Here is a 15,953-nt window from a genome sequence, read left to right on the forward strand (position 1 = left end):
AACATTCCCACACATGCACACACTCATATGGCATCTCCACACACACACACACACACACACACACACACACACACGGAGTCAGACCTGACAAGTTGTGCAAACTTGATCGAAGGCAGCTTCTGTGATATTCCTTCCCTGGAGCCTATGATACGTCCTTCCTCCAAAGACCCCCCCACCCCCAGCACCAGGGCCAACACACCCCTGTTTCCTGCAAGCCCTAAGCCTCTGATTTAGGTTAGGTTTCTCTCCACTGCCCTTGCTCTGGAACTTCTCCTCTCCTCTCCTCTCCTCTCCTCTCCTCATAGCACCTGCCTAAACTAATCCCCTTAAGCCAAGGCAATAATGACTAATAACAGCTTCTTATGCAGCAGATCAGATCTCAGTGAGATCTGAACTTTAGTGTGATCCAGGCTCATGGCCCAAGTTGCAGCAGTGATGGGGAACTTCCAGGCCTCAGCAGCAGGGTGGCGCAGAGGTTCCAGGGAGAAGCGGATGTGGGCGAGTCTCTCCTTTTCAAATCATACCAAGTATCCCATGGAACATGAGCTCAGCCTCTGAGGGGGTAACTCCACTAGACATCCCTTTAGAGTGTTCAGACTCCTGGAAGAGGGAGTCGTCAGTCCTAAGAGGGTGGACCCATCCATCCTGGGTCCATCAGAGGGGAAGCCCTGGGTGTCCTCAGAAGGCCTCCTATCTCCAGAGACTCCAGGCATCAGAAAGGCATTCGCTCCACCCCCCAACCTTCCATAGAATAAGTGTTTCTTAAGATGATGATGTTTCAGGGCAAAGTCAGACACACAGACTAATTGGGATCTTCCCCCAAGTCAAGGACCACTTTGGATAGGTCACATATTTGCTCAGAAAATAGGACTTGAGTGACATGAAAAATACTATTCCACTCTTGCTGGACCCTTCAGCCCAATCCAAACTTAAATCGACAGGCTCGTTTCCCATTGCTGAAGGTTTTGGGAGCAGTGCCTAATGTCCTTGGCTTGTCAGGTTCCAGGTCCCTCATCCTGCCTCCACAGCCTACGAACATCACACTTCCTCTTTCCTCCCCTACCTTAGTAGGAGGACTCAGGCTGTCTCCAAGGTGAGAATTAGAGCAGAGTGAATCAGGACACAGCTTCATCCAGCCCCATCACTTACTAGTTCTCGGCAGATTACTCAGTTGCTCCAACTCTTGGTGTTGTTTACAGGTAAGTGGAGTTTGCGACTCTCAAACGTATAACTCCAGCACAGACACCTCTCTCCCTGAAAATGGTAAATCAAGCAAAGCACTGCTTAATGTCTCTACTTGGATATATAATAGGGATCTCAAAACCAGAAGGTCAAAAGCTAAACTTCTTGTCTTCCACCCCAAACCAGCTCCACTTGTCTCCTCATCTTGGTGAATATCAACTCCATCCCTCCACTTGCTCAAGCCAGAACTCTCAGAATTGTCTTTTGCACCCTATAATCCAATCTTCCAGGTGTACCTTCAAAATATCCAGAAACAACACTTCTCCCCACCTGAATCTCCACCACCTTGCACCAAGCCACCATCATCTCTTGCATTAGCACCCCTCTGGTCTCCAAGCTTCCTAAGCTCCCCATGATATGGCCACATGAAAGTAGTGGAGCGAGCTTATTAAAATTCAGTTGTTTATGTCACTCAAATCCTATGAAGAGTCTCAATGTCACTCAGAGTAAAAGCCAAAACCTTCACAACGGCCAACAAGTCCTCATAGCCCCTGCTGCCTCCCCATCCCCACTCAGACCTGATCCCTTACCGCTTTCCCCCTGGTCCTTGCTACCCCAATCACACCAGGTTTCTTGCTGTTCCTGGAACTTACCAGGCACTCTCCAGCCTCAAGGTCTTTGAACTTGCTATACCTTCTCCCTGGAAATCTTTTCCTCCAGATAGACGCATGGGAAACACAGGCCCCCATCTGCTTCATGAATTTGCTCAAGTGTCACCTTCTCAGCCAGACTCTTCCTAAAGCCCAGACCCTGGCACCCTCCTCTGTCTTCTCAACTTTGTCTCTGCCCATGGTCCTATTACCATTTAACATATTTTAAAACTTATTTATTTGTTCATTGTCTCTCATTACTTGATCTCCTTGAGGGTATCAATTTTGGCTTGTGGTGTTTACCTATGTACCCCCAAAGCTTAGAATAATGTCTTTTATATGGTAGTACACAATAAACCTTCGTTGAATGAATGAATAAATTAGTGGTGTTTATTAAGCATTTACTAGGTATCAGGCACTTTGTAAGCACTTTGTGTGAATTAGCTCCTCTGGTCTTCATGCTGACTCTGTGAGGTAAGCATTTTTCATAATCCCTGTGATATGAGTGGGAGCTTGCTGTAATTTGCTAGGAAGAAGAAATGAGATGATGTATACAAAGGAAAAGCTCATAGTAAATAACCAATAAATGGCGACAATGACTAATATTATCAACAACAACCAGGCAATCTATACTCACTTAGCACTTCCCCCACAGCCAGCCCTATGCTGGGCATGAGAGAGCTGATGGCTGGGCTGGAGGGAGAAGGAAAGTCCTCACTGAAAGGGCCACATTCAAAGGGCCACAGAATTAGCCTCTGACTAAGTGAGAAGCACAGTCCACCTGCCTCAGGTGCTCTGCACTGAGCTGGGTGAGGGTCTAGGCTAAATCCCCAATGTGAGGGGCAAACCCACTGGCAGCGATGCAGTGGGCACAGAGGAGTCCCTTTCAAGCGCTGGAAACAGAGAGGGAGAACTGTGTTTCAGTTGTGTGCCTGGCCCACCTGCCTCACCCGACTCCCACCACTCAACTGTCCCTCCTTGTGTGACCCCAGAGGATAAGCACATACCCTCTCTTGTCCTCTGGTTCCTTATCTGTAAAAATGGGGATTTCACTACAGCCTTCTAACATTTTCCTTCAGCTCTGAAATGCTGTCTTTCTGCTTCCTCTGGTAAGAGGTATCAGAAAATGCAAAACAGCCCAAGTGGCAGTCTGCCCAGTGGGCAAGATTAGAGAGAAGCTGAGGACACGCACTGGGACTGTGCTGGCAGGGGTAAGCTGGCACTTCCCAGGGGGCACCCACAGGCAGGCAGGCCAGTTTAGACCTGGAGCCCCCCAAAGTGCTGACTCCTGAGAGCCTGGCCTCGTTCATTCCCTATGCGTTGAACTTCAAACACCGGAGAGGCACTCAGGCAGCAAGATGGGGGGATTTGGCCATTATAGTCTCCCTCGCTCCTTTCCCCCTTCATCTCCTTCAAGACAGGATTATGGGCTGCACCTATTAATTCTTGTCTGGAAGCAACAAACTAACCTTGTTTCTTTGTGGAGTTTTGTTGATTTATTTATCTTTGGCTGCGTTGGGTCTTCGTTGCTGCCCGCAGGCTTTCTCTAGCTGCGGCGAGCAGGGGCTACTCTTCGTTGCGGGTGTGCAGGCTTCTCATTGCGGTGGCTTCTCTCGTTGCAGAGCACCGGCTTTAGATGCACAGGCTTCAGTAGTTGTGGCACGCGGGCTTCAGTAGTTGTGGCTCATGGGCTCTAGAGCACAGGCTCAGTAGTTGTGGCACACAGGCTTAGTTGCTCCGCAGCATGTGGGATTTTCCCGGACCAGGGCTCAAACCTGTGTCCCCTGCATTGGCAGGCGGTTTCTTAATCACTGCGCCACCAGGGAAGCCCTGTTTGTGGAGTTTTATATTCTGCTTCTCCCCTCTTCTGCTGCAGTGGAGGGGACTAGAAGCCGTTTCTTTCCCCAAGAACAGCCTGGATGAAGGCGTGTGCTCTAAGTGAGCTGGCTGAGGAGTCAGCATATGATGCCCCAGGCCTTCTCCCCAAGGGCAGTACTACATGGAAAAACAGGTGAAGGAGGGCATGCCTGGTACTTAGGACCCTCCTAGGGGGAGACACCTGTAAATCCTCCTCCCAGTCTGCCCCCCAAGGACAAGCAAAACACTCAAAATAAAACTCTGCCCAGGGAACTCATGTATTCACTCATCTGCTTTTGGCAAAGGGCCTCCCAGTTCCAGGCACTGTGTGAGGCCCTGGGTGCAGAGATAAACAGCACAGCCTGGCAGGGGAGCAGACAAAGGGAAAAGGACAGTGTAGTCCGTGCTGTAAGTGCTCTGATTGTGGAGAGCTCAGGGGCTGTCAGAGTCTGCTGGGAGAGACGAGGAAAGCTCACTACTGAAAGCGATGCCTCAGTGGACTTCTGAAAGTTAAGTGAATTATGGGAGGTAGGGAAGAGCAGAGGGAACAAAATGTACACAGATTAGTGGTTAGGAGACTTAACATCACAAGGCAAACAGACTTACAGGCATAGAAAACAATCCTATGGTTACCAAAGGAGGAGGGGAGGGATAAATTAGTAGTTTTGGATTAACAGATACACACTACTATATATAAAATAGATAAAAAGGACTTACTGTACGGCATTGGGAACTATATTTAATATCATGTAATAACCTATAATGGAAAAGGATCTGAAAAAGAATGCATATATATATGTATGTATAACAGAATCACTTTGCTGTACACTTGACACTAACACAACATTGTAAATCAACTAGATTTCAATTTAAAAAAAAAACTACAAGGCAAATTTCTCCAATCACATGGACGTCCACATGGCTGAAAAGAACGGTACATATGGGGAAGAAGCAAGAAATGATTAAAGAGAGAAGGGAACACTATATATCATGCCAAGGAGTTTGGATGTTCTCCCAAAGCGATGGGGAAGCCACTGAAAGATATTAGGAAAGGATTGACATGACCAGATTTGTGTTTTAAAAAGATGACTTGTGTTGCAGTGGGGAGAAGAGATGGGATTGTGGTTGGGCAGTTGTGCAGGACTGAAGACCAGAGGGAAATCCATGAGGAGAACATTCTAGCAATCATCCAGGGCACAAGACTGGAAGCTGAGCTAGGCACTGGGTACAGGACAGACCAGAGCCATATTTAGAAGGTGGAATCGGCAGATCTTGGAAACTGACTCAACGATGGATAGGGGTGAGAGGAAGGAAGGAGGAACCGAAGGAAGAAGAAAGGGAGGGTAGAAGATTCTAGATCACTCATTTTGGTGACTGGGTGGATGGTAGTGACATTTGCTAAATGAAAATATCCAGCACAAGGACCAGATGTGCAGGGAAGATGACAAGCCCACTTGCAGGGAGATTGAGTCAGAGGTGCTCACGAGCCACGTAGAAGAAGCAGAGAAAGCAATGCGGTGGGTCGCAGGAGAGAGGCTGGGTTGAGACAAATGGACAGCACAGTGGTCAGTTACAGAGGACACCCATGGCCCTGGGAGTGGACGCAAATTTCCCTTGCGATTTTCATAGGCTGGAAAGAGAAGCAGATGAGGATTTAACTCCAGGAGATTCAGCTATGAGTTGGAAAGGAGCCCCACACAGGAGATGCAAACATCCCTGGGTGCAAGAAGGGAAGTCCACCCAGAGCTTTAAGGGATGCCTCTGTGCTGGCTACTCTGCTTGCAGAAGCTCTGACAGAGGGAGAAGCTCATCAGGTGTGTCCTTCCGGGACCCCGGCTTCTGCAGCCATCATCCTCCTGATAGCAGAGACTCTGCAAGCTCAGCACTATGCCAGGGTCCAGGACCAACCGTAATAAAGGGCACCTTAGACAGAGCATCCATTCCCTCTCACTGCTGGGAGGAGGCAGAGTTCCAGTGCTGAGAGACAAGCCCTTCCTCATATCTGACAGCATCCCCACCACGCCCCAAACCTGCTCATCAATGCCTGCATCTGGCTCCTGCATCAACCCTTGGGCCGAGTTACTGTTCTGATACGCTCCTTGTCTCTGCAGGTTCTGAGGAGTCCAATTAACCTTGTACCTCACCTAATCCTGACTCTGAGGTCCAGGTGTGAGCCCCTATCCAGTGGCTAGAGCCCCATACCCTGCAAGCAACTCAGGAGGGTGTCTGAGGCCATCTGCCTGCAGGTTGGGTATCTGGACTTCATCGTTCCTGGAAGTGTGTTCCTAAGTTTCGTCTTTTGGTGAGGATGCTCCAGGGAAGCCTACTTGCTTGGCCAATAACTAGACGCAAACGTGTCAATGAATACTGAGCTTGTCAACCAACTGAGCCAGTGAGGTTGAACCCCGTTCCTCCTCAGAAGGAATCTCGGAGCTCTATGTCAGGCCTCTTTTTGCCTGCGCCCATTATAACTGACCTGGGTCTTCTCCAGCACAGGCCCCCCAAACCCTGGATATGATAGTGTGCATCCGTCTCGCTTTCATGCTTCTCTCCATCTATCGCTAGACAGTTCCCATAGCGCTGTCTGAGTACACAGCAGTCACTTAATAATGATTCTTTGATGGCAGTGATGCATACAGTGATCATGCTGATGGACGAGATCAGTTGGAGACAAAACTTCCCTTCCCCAAGCTTTTTTCTTCCTTGATTCCCTCCCTCTCCCACCCTCTTAAAAATAGCAAAAAATCCTATTATCTCTTCTCCCTTTCTCTATCAAATCTGTTCTTAGAGCCTTTATTGTTGTTAAATTGCAAGACTGCCAACAGCCTGAAGTGCTCTCCACTCCAGGAACGTGGCTGTTTAAATGGGGATCCAGGGCTGCTTTGCCCTTGAGAAAGTTGTTGTCTAGCTGGAAGGAGGGGCTTAAGGTCTCCCAGGTGGTCCACTGAAGAGCTGTGCTTACTTCTAAAGTCTGTGCTTTCAGTTACCTCGTGAAGGACCTTTCAAGAGAAGGGAAGCAAAACAACCATGTATCAATCACCTCCTGTGTGTACCCAGCCCTGCGCAGGATTTCAACTCAGGCATGTATCTCAGCTCATCTTCACCGAGGGTGTTGGGTGGCTACTCTAGAGGTTGGCAAAATGCTTCTCCCTTTGGTCCTCAGTTTTCTCATTCGAATGTCGGAGCTTTGGACTAAATGGCCTCTGAGAACATTCCAGCTCCTTTTCTGCCCCCAGAATAATGCAGGAGACTTTGGGAAGCCACTTCAGCTGGAGGAGGACAAGATGAGAGGTGCAGTCTGCACGTACCCTGAGGGACTTTCTCAGGCTGCCTGCTCAAGGTGTAGGGGTGGGGGTGAGGGAAAAGGCAAAACTGAGAGTGGGCTTGGGCGGATGACAGTAAGCCAAATTTCAGAGAAAGATGGAGAGCATTTCTTCTGCGGCTAGTCCCCAGTGGTCTGGGAGTGCAGGAAGTCCTTCCGTGCCTCTTCCCATGAGAAAACGTGTTTGCTGCCATTTCTCTTTCAAGAAGGCACAGGCACCTGCATTCAGGAAACCACAGATTTTGGTTTTATTTAGCTTCCCAAGAGGAGGCAGGATGATTCACTGCACTGGTTTTCAAGCTGTTTCTTTCTTTGAGCAATGGGACCCTTTAAACTCTGACATGAGGGAGGGGGCTGCTGTGTGTGAACACTGTGTAGCAAGCGGGCCAGGCGGCTCGGTCCTCCCTACCCCACACCAACTCCCTCCCAAGCCGGGCCCTGAGAGAGCACTGAGGATTCCCCAGAGCTTGGATGAGGACTCTTTGAAAGCGATAGAGCAGCTAGTGATAGATAACTCACAGCCAGCCACAAAACACAATCTCGCACCTCAACTCGTTTAAACCAGCAGAAATGTTACAACCTTGCTTAGCAAGAAATCTATCAACTCCACAACCTCACAAGGACCAGGGTGTTTGTGTTTGTCTTTGATGCTGTGCCACATCCAGGATGTTCAAAGCTTGGACGTTTCCTTTAGCTGTCTCCCCTCATAGTCATGAGAGGGCTGCCACGTCTCCAAGTGTCACTTATAGAGGCAGAAATGGAGCCGCATATTCTTACCATCTTTTTAAAAATTAGGGAACTTTCCCAAGGGGTTCTCTCCTCAACCCATGGGGTTCACTCCTCAACCCTCTCATGGGCTGGGGATGCTTCACACATGGGTGCTGGACATCTTCAAAACCCATCGTGAGGGGATGAGGCTGTTCTCCCTTGAACTCTATGACTAAGTGGAGAACACAATGCAGATTCTACCAGGACTGGGGAGATGAGGCCATTGCATAGCTGACCAGCAAAGAAACCTAAAGAGGAACAAGCCTACCTCATCCCAGGATGGGAGATTTAGGATGCACCAGTCTCTGCTACTAATTGGTGTTTATCTGCCTGGGATCTCCACCAGCCACTTGCCTTTTGCTTTTTTATCCCACCAGCCTTGGGGTCAAATCCTAATTGAGGTCTAAACCATTTTTCTCCCAGGTAGTGAGTGTGGTTGTGAGCCTAACTTCAGCTAGAGTGAGAGGATGTGCTGCTGTCCAGGACCAGCAGGGTGGCACCAGGGTCCCTGCACCTTAGTGTCCCCATGAGAGCACGTCTCATCATCTGGCTGGCCAGGCACCAGGCAGGAAGGGTGTGCATTATGGCACTAGGTGAAGGGAACCCTAGTGATTGGAGCTTTCCACGTGCGGGTACAATACAGGCTTTATTAACACATTGCCAGTCTCTAGCTGTGTGACTATGGCAGGTTACTCAATCTCTCCAGGGCCTTAATTTCCTTACATATATGCAACAGAGATGTGAGTGTGTGTATTTAATATGTAATATATATAACTATGTATGGAATGTATAACCTCATAGGCATAGGTGAGGACCATCTGGGTAACACATAAAGTAGTTAGCACCCGGTAAGCTCTCATGAAACAAGATCACATCATCATTCCCACCACCATCGTCATCATCATTATATGGTTACACACACACACATATTTATATATGATTATACATAATTATACCATCAACACAGTCTCCTGATCCCAAAACAGACATCTTCACAAGGAGGCAAGAAGGGGCAAACTCCAGGAGGTTTCAGCCTCCAGCACTGGGAGACGGCTGAACTGCTGGGAACGGAGGAGATGGACACACTTTTTGCGGAAGGTCCATGGGTGGGAGGAGAAACAACCCCAGAGCAGAAGCAACTCCGCAACTCCTTGGAGACTTGCACTTTGTAGGCTCAGCAGCAGCCGTGGGAAAAGGAGGCAGTCAGCACACACACACAGAGTTACTCCTTCATGACCCCCCCCATCTGCCTTTCCCACCGCTCCATTGCTCCACCCCCCCCACCCCCACGGGCTGATTCTGAAGCCCAGGCTGCCTGGCTGTGCTGTTGATCTTGCCTGGAATCAACACTAGGGGAAGGGAAGGCACAGGCAGGTGATTTGCCTCAAGCTCTAGGACCGGCCCAGGGAAAACAAGCGACGGGGGAGGAGCAGGGAGATCAGGATTCTCTGCGTTTCCTCATCCGGAACATCAGGCACGGAATATCAGGCAGCCCATATGCTGCTGTCTGGATGGGTTTGGGGCGTGGAGAGCCGGGTGGACAGCGCTCGCTCCCTGCGACAGTTCTGGATGTGGAAGTCAGCCATGCATGCAGCTTAGATAAGATGGAGCTGCATGCATCCAATGCACAGTCTGGAGCCATTTCGAGAATGTTCTCCCCTCAAAATGCTCAGCCTAAATTACCTTTACTTTTTTTTTTTTTACTTCTTTATTGGAGTATAATTGCTTTACAATGGTGTGTTAGTTTCTGCTTCATAACAAAGCGAATCAGTTATACATATACATGTTCCCATATCTCCTCCCTCCTGCGTCTCCGTCCCTCCCACCCTCCCTATCCCACCCCTCCAGGTGGTCACAAAGCACCGAGCTGATATCCCTGTGCTCTGCGGCTGCTTCCCACTAGCTATCTACCTTACTTTTGGTAGTGTATATATGTCCATGCCACTCTCTCGCTTTGTCACAGCTTACCCTTCCCGCTCCCCATATCCTCAAGTCCGTTCTCCAGTAGGTCTGTGTCTTTATTCCTGTCTCACCCCTAGCTTCTTCATGACATTTTTTTTTTTCTCAAATTCCATATATATGTTTTAGCATATGGTATTTGTCTTTCTCTTTCTGTCTTACTTCACTCTGTATGACAGACTCTAGGTCCATCCACCTCACTACAAATAGCTCAATTTCGTTTCTTTTTAAGGCTGAGTAATATTCCATTGTATATATGTGCCACATCTTCTTTATCCATTCATCCGATGATGGACACTTAAGTTGTTTCCATCTCCTGGCTATTGTAAATAGAGCTGCAATGAACATTTTGGTACATGACTCTTTTTGAATTATGGTTTTCTCAGGGTATATGCTCAGTAGTGGGATGCTGGGTCATATGGTAGTTCTATTTGTAGCTTTTTAAGGAGCTTCCATACTGTTCTCCACAGTGGCTGTATCAATTTACATTCCCACCAGCAGTGCAAGAGTGTTCCCTTTTCTCCACACCCTCTCCAGCATTTATTGTTTCTAGATTTTTTGATGATGGCCATTCTGACTGGTGTGAGATGATATCTCATTGTAGTTTTGATTTGCATTTCTCTAATGATTAATGATGTTGAGCATTCTTTCATGTGTTTGTTGGCAGTCTGTATATCTTCTTTGGAGAAATGTCTATTTAGGTCTTCTGCCCATTTTTCGATTGGGTTGTTTGTTTTTTTGTTATTGAGCTGCATGAGCTTCTTGTAAATTTGGAGATTAATCCTTTGTCACTTGCTTCATTTGCAAATATTTTCTCCCATTCTGAGGGCTGTCTTTTGGTCTTGTTTATGGTTTCCTTTGCTGTGCAAAAGCTTTGAAGTTTCATTAGGTCCCATTTGTTTATTTTTGTTTTTATTTCCATTACTCTAGGAGGTGGGTCAGAAAGGATCTTGCTGTGATTTATGTCATAGAGTGTTCTGCCTATGTTTTCCTCTAAGAGTTTGATAGTTTCTGGCCTTACATTTAGGTCTTTAATCCATTTGGAGCTTATTTTTGTGTATGGTGTTAGGGAGTAATCTAATCTCATACTTTTACATGTACCTGTCCAGTTTTCCCAGCACCACTTATTAAAGAGGCTGTCCTTTCTCCACTGTACATTCCTGCCTCCTTTATCAAAGATCAGGTGACCATATGTGCGTGGGTTTATCTCTGCACTTTTTATCCTGTTCCATTGATCTGTCTTTCTGTTTTTGTGCCAGTACCATACTGTCTTGATTACTGTAGCTTTGTAGTATAGTCTGAAGTCAGGGAGGCTGATTCCTCCGGCTCCATTTTTCGTTCTCAAGATTGCTTTCACTATTCAGGGTCTTTTGTGTTTCCATACAAATTGTGAATTTTTTTGTTCTAGTTCTGTGAAAAATGTCAGTGGTAGTTTGATAGGGATTGCATTGAATCTGTAGATTGCTTTGGGTAGTAGAGTCATTTTCACAATGTTGATTCTTCCAATCCAAGAACATGGTATATCTCTCCATCTATTTGTATCATCTTTAATTTCTTTCATCAGTGTCTTATAATTTTCTGCATACAGATCTTTTGTCTCCTTAGGTAGGTTTATTCCTAGATATTTTATTCTTTTTGTTGCAATGGTAAATGGGAGTGTTTTCTTGATTTCACTTTCAGATTTTTCATCATTAGTGTATAGGAATGCCAGAGATTTCTGTGCATTAATTTTGTATCCTGCTACTTTACCAAATTTATTGATTAGCTCTAGTAGTTTTCTGGTAGCATCTTTAGGATTCTCTATGTATAGTATCACGTCATCTGCAAACAGTGACAGCTTTACTTCTTCTTTTCCGATTTGGATTCCTTTTATTTCCTTCTCTGATTGCTGTGGCTAAAACTTCCAAAACTGTGTTGAATAAGAGTGGTGAGAGTGGGCAGCCTTGTCTTGTTCCTGATCTTAGTGGAAACGCTTTCAGTTTTTCACCATTGAGGATGATGTTGGCTGTGGGCTTGTCATATATGGCCTTTATTATGTTGAGGATAGTTCCCTGTATGCCTACTTTCTGGAGGCTTTTTATCATAAATGGGTGTTGAATTTTGTTGAAAACTTTCTCTGCATCTATTGAGATAACCATATGGTGTTTCTCCTTCAGTTTGTTAATATGATGTATCACATTGATTGATTTGCATATATTGAAGAATCCAGCCTTCTGAAAGTGCAATTCTTCTAGCTGGGTTTTCTCCCTTCCTCCCTCCCTCTCTCTGCATCTACCTCTTTCTCAGACTCCCTCCTTCCTCTGCATACACTCCGTACTTCCTCTCTGTGTCCAGTTCGTCCCCCCCTCGGCACTGCCTCCCACAGCCCTTCTTCAGATGCCCTGTCTTCTCCTCTCTCTGTGGGACCCCTTCTCCCTAGTGAGATCCTAGCCTGTCCTGGTCCCTGGGCTCACACCAGCTCTAGCCCAGGGGGATCCGGCCCTCAACCCCCTCCAGGTCCCTGTCCAGCTCTGGGCTGCTGCTCCCCCAGGGGGCTGCCTTCTATAAGTCGATCCCACCAGCACCCGGTGTCCTATTCATGTGACCAAGTGCACGGCAAAAGAAGTGGCTCCAAGTCCACGGGCCAAGCAGAGACACGAATTGCACCTGTGTGTTGGGGCAAAAAGGCAAGAAGAAATGGGGAGGGGCACCCAACAGGAGCTCTAGCAGAGAGGGCAGCTCCTCAGATGCCTGTGAACAGAGGACAAGCACCAGCAAGATGGAGCCAGCCCAGAAGAACAAAGAGGACCTAGGTGATAAAGGGACAGGGATGCTGCGGGGATGGTGGCAGTGGGTGGGCAGGGAGAGTGCAGGACCAGCAGGAGAGCTGGTCTATGTGTTAAATAGAGGTGGAGGGGAGAGGAAGGGGACTTGGCTGGATTCTTTGGTCCAGGATCAGGAGACCACATGTAAGTTTTGTATTTTTCCTATTTAAGCCTTGAATAAGGTTTATCATGAGCCAGATCATCAAGGTAGCCACGTGTGCCTTTAGCAGCCTCCAATCCCTCTTCTGCAGCACCAGCTCCTGCTCTAAGGTAAGTGTGGGTCATGTCAGCTGTTTGCAGGGAGCAGGGGGAACTTGGGGATCCAGTCCTGGGCACCAGAAACGCCCACAGCAGTGTGAGTCCCACTGTGGCTCCCATATGGATGGAAGCTCCCAGGCACTGCCTGTTGATTCTCCTACCACTGTCCTCAGCGCAAACCACCAGGCCTGTGGCTGTTCCCAAGGAGGAATGTTCTGCCAGTGGCAGCTTTGCCTTTTTCCTAGTCGGCCTAGGGTGAGCCTTCCTGCTCCAGCCAGCTCCACCATTAGAGACCCCAGTTCTCTGAGGAGACAGAGATATACTTCATCGACTATGAGAACTGAGGACTGCAGGATGCAGAGAGGCAAGGCTCCGGATCTGAAGAGGAGAAGGCACCGCAGAGGGAAACCATGAATGCAGAGAGGAGCAGCATCAGTCATTGGAGAGGGGAGCCAGTCTCCACTTGGGGGTGTAACTAGGAAAGCAGTTTTATTTTTCTAATAAATGACCCCCAGCTGAGCTCACTCAGAGCCCCAACGTTCTCACTGGGCAGCTGCCTCCTGAATGACATCTTAGCCCAATTCTATAAATTGCCAACAACTTTCATTTATTAGAATGGTTTCATACTAGTTGTTAAGTCTCAGTCCTGCTCATTTTAAAACTTCAGTCTCCAACTCAGATCAAAGCTTCCGTCCTATGTCTATAAAATCCTGGTATGTGTGTGTGTATGCACGTTGGGGATAGAAATTGTTGTGTTGCCAGATTTAACAAACAAAAATGCAGGGTTCAATTTGAATTTCAGATGAATATTCATCTTGAATATTGAATGAAAATATTCAATGTATTTTTAAATATAAGTATGTCCCATGCAATATTTGGGACATACTTATCCTGAAAAATATTTGCTGTTTATCTGAAATTCGAACTGAACGGCGAGTCCTGTATTTTACCTGGCAGCCCTGGAGTACATGGTGTAGTTCAATGCACCCATCCTCCCCCTCGGGATGAGACCAGAGAGAAGAACTAGCTCAGTAGAGACATATCCTTACCTGGTTATCTGCACATGCAGCAGACCTCTTTCTGCGGTTGCCATTGTGTCTCTGGCAATCACCGCCTGGCTTTGCTGCCCTCTGTGTGGTGGGCATCACAACGCTGGCTCCCTGGGAGTGCTTACATGGGTGCTTTGGGACCTGCCCCACCACCCGGTTTGTTGAGGTGGGAGACCCAGCTCTAGCTCCATGTCTTCTGCACCCTCTTTCCTTCCCACAGTGGTCCCCACCCCTGACCACATTCTTCTAGGTGGAGAATCATAGAGAATCCTCCATCCTTATCAAATGGGGGAGTGCGGGCTCTTCACCATCTCTCTCTCATTCTACTTCTGCCTCTTCAGGGCAATCACACAGGGACAATCAGCCAGCCTGCAGGGCAAGCAGAACACCAACTGGAAACAAAATGCCTACCTTCCCCTCTTGCAGAGAGCCCGGATTTTACAGCTGACTCTCTCGCACTTCCTCTCTTGGTTTGGAGGAGAGAAAGCATTCTCCTCCCCTCCCCCAAACCAGCTTCCATTATGCTGGTCCTCCCCTTACATTCATGGGGGAAGGTGGGGGTGCTGGCAGCCCCAACACTGTGGGGGTTCTGCTAGCTCACTGCAGGGATCCCCTGTACTTAGAACGGGGCACTTAGTGCCTTTTGTACTCAGCTCTGGGGCTGAGCCACGGTTCCCAGACAACAGGAGAACCCACTTGACATCTTGTTGCAGTCAATTCAACACAGGTCTCCAGCTGGAAAGGACTGAGGTCCAGCTCAGTGGAGAAGGAGTTGGATGGGAGGTCAAAGGGTCTGCACCCTGGTCATCGCTGTCTGACCATGAGCTGGATGATCTCCCTCCTGGTCACAACGTCACCTTCTGTTAGATGAGAAGCCGGCCAAGGTTATCTCTTCAGAAACTTGTGGTGCTACCGTCATTGCACACACCCCCTGGGAAGGGGTAAGGGAAGATTGCCAAGGGGACCTGGAAAGTCAGGATGTGGAGTTTTAAGAGTTATAAGTGGTGTCTTCACTTCCCAGCACCCACCCTTCTCTGCTAAGAGACAACTATTGCCCTTCTTTCAAATCACCTTCTCTAAAATCTTGTGCAACTAGGAAATCGGGGAAGGAGGAGTCAGCTCCATAGAAAGGAGAGGGCTGCCTCTGGGGAAGGGGAGGCAGGTGCAGTGAGGGGGCTGCAGACCCCACACCATCACAGCACAACTGACATACTGTGCTGTGAGCTGTCAACTTCCACTCTATGTGTCAGCATTATTTTTACCATCACTCAGTTACTTCTCATCACACCCTTTCCAGATGTCATTGCCCCATCTCAAAGGCAAGAAAACTGAGATGTGTTGAACTCAAGTAGAATACATTTCATTTGGGTTTGAAGGCACATTTTTTGATATTTTTCCTCTCCACTCTACCATTTAGTGAAGAAACCAGGTTGTGAAATCAATGGTCTAGGTTACAGTTGAAGACGTGTTAGCATTGTGATCTTTGGGAGCCATCCAGTATTTCACAAAGGGAACTCAAGCTGTGTCTGCCTAGTTTTCAAGACGATGCTATTTTCCTGTCCCCATATTGCCTTGCCACTGTTTTCCTGTCATACAAGGTGAAGGTGTATGTGGTTCTTTCAGGCTCCTGGGCTCCCCTGAGTCCCAGCTCCAGGGCACTGAGATAACCTCAGCTAACCTGGGGCTGGTATTCAGCCAGAAGCCACTAGAACCTCACCATCTGTTGTTTAGACCAGTGTCTGTTCTGATTGGTTGGTATCCGTGCCGTCAGTGTAATCCCTGGCCCACCATTCCACACCACCAAGTTCTCACCAGCAGATTAATGCATAAAATGAGCCCTATTGTACACATAGAACTGTGCTAGGCCCTTAGAAGGAACAGGGAAGAAGAAAAATCTGGATCCTCCTCTCAGGAAATCCAGTCTAGTTGGCGAGGCCTGCTGTATATTCACCAGGCAATTTGAAAGCAACCCGGTACTGAACAAAGTCCTCACCTGGAGGATATGGATAGGAGCTGATCTGAGATGAAGTGCCTCAATGTGACGTGGCAATGCCCAATCTCATTCCCATTTCTTAAAACAAAATAATAAACAAAAAGCCAAAAA

The sequence above is a fragment of the Lagenorhynchus albirostris genome, chromosome 7 (assembly GCF_949774975.1).
Source record: "Lagenorhynchus albirostris chromosome 7, mLagAlb1.1, whole genome shotgun sequence".
In the NCBI taxonomy this organism is placed as follows: domain Eukaryota; kingdom Metazoa; phylum Chordata; class Mammalia; order Artiodactyla; family Delphinidae; genus Lagenorhynchus; species Lagenorhynchus albirostris.